At 38.2% G+C, this 4,031-nt stretch overlaps 1 non-coding gene across 1 annotated transcript; it reads left to right on the forward strand.

Annotated features, from left to right (window-relative positions):
* The first annotated feature begins 3,250 nt into the window (after nucleotides 1-3,250).
* LOC122082950 lies at nucleotides 3,251-3,357 on the forward strand. Its single transcript, XR_006141486.1, has one exon. It is a non-coding gene; the product is annotated as a small nucleolar RNA R71 (small nucleolar RNA).
* The last annotated feature ends 674 nt before the right edge of the window (nucleotides 3,358-4,031 follow it).

Here is a 4,031-nt window from a genome sequence, read left to right on the forward strand (position 1 = left end):
TTCCACACTTCATTTAAAATTGTGTATTTGTCAACTCATGTCAATCTAAAAACAAGATCTCAACTCCAAATTAAGAGTACAAGGAACCCACAGGCTTACATATGGTCCAACACCGTAAAACAAGAGTCTCTTATCTTTCAAAAAAGTGTCCCACCTCAAGACACAGGCTTATTTTAATTTTCTCAAAAGTGTTTTTATGCGTTCAAGATGGGTACCTTAATCAAAATTATTACTTTCATTCATCAAGCAACTGAATGGTATGATCATTAGCTAAAAATCAAAGTTGGACTTCATCCTTAGTAAGCTCAAAAAAAAAAAAAAAAAAGGGGGGGGGGAGCAAAAGACAAAAAGAAACTAGTTTCTTTCCTCCACACTTAAGTCATACAATGTTCTCAATGCATAGAAAGAATTAAAAGCAAAGATAATGCAAGGGGGTTATACCTGGTTAAAAGTTAGTCATCTGTGTAAAGAGGTTCATGGAGATCTATGACCTCTTCACTAACAGCAGTAGAAAACTCAAAGAATGGTTTTAAACGCTGATCATTAACCTTCAAAATTACTCCAGTTTCTAGGTTCAAAATATCCACATCCCCATGGGGATATACATTATGTACAATAAATGGGCCATCCGATTGGGATCTAAGCTTACTAAGAAAAATATGCAAACAAGAGTTGTACAATAAGACCTTATCACCAATTACAAAAGATTTATGTAGAATGTGGTTTTCATGGAAGACTTTGATCTTTTCCTTGTAAATCCTAGAACTTTCATAGGCATCATTCCTAAGTTCCTCCAACTCAGATAGTTGGAGCCTACGATGAATTCCCGCATCAGACAAATCAAAGTCGAGCTTCTTGATGGCCCAAAAGGCCTTATGCTCCAACTCACCTGGTAAGTGATAGGCTTTTCCATACACCAGATGGTAAGGAGGGTCAGTCTCGAACGCAGTTCTGTGAGACCACAAAGTTAAGAGACCAATCCTTGTGATTAGGGTTGACGGTCTTTTCCAAAATTTGCTTAATCTGCATATTGGATACCTCAACTTGGCCACTAGTTTGAGGATGATAGGGTATAGCCAGCTTATACGTGACCCCATGTTTCTTCATGAGGGCCTTAAATGATCTACTGTAAAAATGCTTACCCCTGTCAAAAAATGGGTTAAATGATCCCATTATCCATCCATTTAAGTAATTCTTTTTGAATGACTTCCTTCATCACTAGGTTAGCTCTTCTCTGAGGTTCCGTTGAAGTTTTGGACCCCTCAATAAGGTGAATATAATGTTGAAAAATAGAAGGGATAATTCCTTTGATTCAGCCATGGTCCATCCTATGACTTCCTTATTTTCCTTTAGAAGCTCGATCAACTCCTCCTCCTGACTTAAAGTCAAATTAGAAGCAATAATGATTGGAAGAGTGCGATACTTACCTAAGAAATTATACTTAAGATTTGAGAGCAACTCCTTCAACTCAAGCTTAGGGGGTTCAACAATGGAAGGCCTAGGCATTAAGGTAGATAAGGGTCCAATGGGCTCTATAGGTGGTTGGAAACTCTAAACCTCAAAAATAATTTCCTCATCAAATTCACCTAATTGTTCCATACACTCTTGAAATTCAGAATCAAAATCAATATCAAAATAAGTCTTGATGGAATCTGAAATTTCTTGGAGCATATAAACTTCCTCATCATAGGAATTTGGTTGCTTACCCAACCTAAAGACATTAAAAGACAGACTTATCGGCCAACTGAAGAGTAGTTCCAATGGCTTTCAATTCTCCCAATTCTAGTTGTTTATATACATGGTAAGGCAAAAGGTTCACACTTGTGCCAAGATCAAGTAAGGTATGCTTAATGTAGGTGTTGCCTATGACACAAGTTATGATAGGGCTCCCTAGATCTTTATACTTGGTGGCTAGAGGCTGAGTAATCATTGAACTAATGTTACTTGTCAAGAACTCCTTTTTGGGAACACTAGTGATACGTTTTTGAGTACACAAATCTTTCAGGACCTTTGCATAGGCGGGGATCTAAGATATGATATCCAAAAGAAGGATGTTCACTTTTAATTTTTTAAAGACTTCTAAAATCTTGCCCATGGAAGCAATCTTCTTTTTGTTTATCAAGCGATTAGGAAAGGGGACAGGGGGAACATAAGGGTTGTTAGGGTTTTAGCTCTTTTTCAGAATCATTTTTGGTTTCATCAACCAAATCATCTTCAGTTGCTTTAGGTTCATCAGACGAACCTAAAACAAGAAACACACTTGTGTCCTCAACAGAATGAGAGTTAACAGGAGTAATAGATGGGAAAGATTTAGGAGCACTCTGTTGGTATTCTAGGCCACTTCTAAGGGCATAAACAACATGACATTGGTTAGAGGGCCCTTATTGGGTCTGACCTTGTACTATATTTAGTGATGCATTAGTTGGTGCTTGTGAACTAATAGGCTGATGCCTAGGGTTAGGCTCTGGTTGACTGGGCAATGTTCCTTTCTCCCTCTCACGCAAAATTGAAACAACTTGGGAGAGTTCTCTCGTAAGATTTTGATGGCTTGTCATAAGGAGGGCTATATTCTCTTCCAAATCAATTAATTTACTTGCCTCTCCAGCATTGGTAAACCTAGGGGGTTGCTGATAAGATGATAGAAGAAGGGGCCTAAGAAAACTAGCCTGAGGTCCCACATTTGGCTTAGGAAAGTTATTGGGGTAAAAGGCTATTGTACAAAGGGAGGCCTTTAGGGTCCAAGTTGACCTTGATTTTAAAAATTTGAAGACCCTGCTTGGTTTCTCTAGTCCTAGGAGAAATTTAGGTGATTTCGCCACCCTGGATTGTAAGTGTTACTATATGAATTATTCTTATATAAGGCATTCACATTTCATTGGAAGTGCCCTTAGAGGTGTTGGGGCATTCTTCTATAACATGCTTAGGGGGCTGGCACCAAGTGCACATCTTAACCAAATTGACTAATGATGGCTCTTTAGGAATAATAGCCTCAATTCTTTTGATAAGGCTATCTAAGTGGGCTTCCTTGGTTACTAACCCATCCACAAAATATCATTTTCCTCCTATGGTTCTTTCACTTTCTTGGGTTGATTCTCACTCATGGATTTTGTCAACTAAGTCAAGTAAGAATTTCCATAACTTTCCTTCATCTGTAAAGGATGTGAATCCCTCAGGGCATATAGACTCTATCATTTGTTTAGTTGGATAATCAATACCCTCATAAATTATTTGACATAAATATCATAAGTCTAGGTCATGGTGAGGGCATTCTTAGAGTAGATCCTTGAATCTCTCCATAAGTTTAGAAAAGGACTCACTAGGCTTTTGCCTAAACTGAAGGATAAGCTTATTGGTCTTGTGAGTTGGGAAAAACTTTTGAGAAAAACAACTGTGAATTGTTCCTATGTGGTTATGGAATTTGTGGGTAACCCATACAACCACTTCTTAGCTTAGTATTTCAATGCAAAAGTGATAAACCTAAGCTTAACAGCATCATCAGAAAGCTGTTGGATCTTAATTAGAACACATACCTCTTCAAATTCCCTTAGAAATAGGTATGCATCCTCAGAGGTCAACCATGGAAGTGGGGAAACATAGTGATGTATTGAGATTTGAGTTCATAATTATTGCCCTAGGCTTGTGATAGAACTACGTAGGAAGGTTGGACTACTCTAGCAGGGTAGAACCTACCTTTTAGAGTAGGAGGAGGGGGTTGTGGTGAAAGGTTTTTGTGTTGGTCTCGATTGGCCTATTCTAGTAGGGTAGCTTGGTCTCCCATAATGAAAGATATTGATGAGAAAATACGTATAGGATCCCTAATTATTGGATTTCTCCTTTCTAACCGATTCATAGTATTATGTACCCACCCAGCACTCATACAATAGAACACTACCTACAACTAGAATAAGACTAGCACAAGCACGAAAGAATGGAAACTTTTTTTTTATTGACTTTTTCCGAGGTTACCAGTAGGGATACGGGTTTGCTCAATTCCTGAGGTACTGCTACAGAGCAAAACCTGTCTTTACCGT

The sequence above is a fragment of the Macadamia integrifolia genome, chromosome 6 (genome assembly GCF_013358625.1).
Source record: "Macadamia integrifolia cultivar HAES 741 chromosome 6, SCU_Mint_v3, whole genome shotgun sequence".
Taxonomy (NCBI): domain Eukaryota; kingdom Viridiplantae; phylum Streptophyta; class Magnoliopsida; order Proteales; family Proteaceae; genus Macadamia; species Macadamia integrifolia.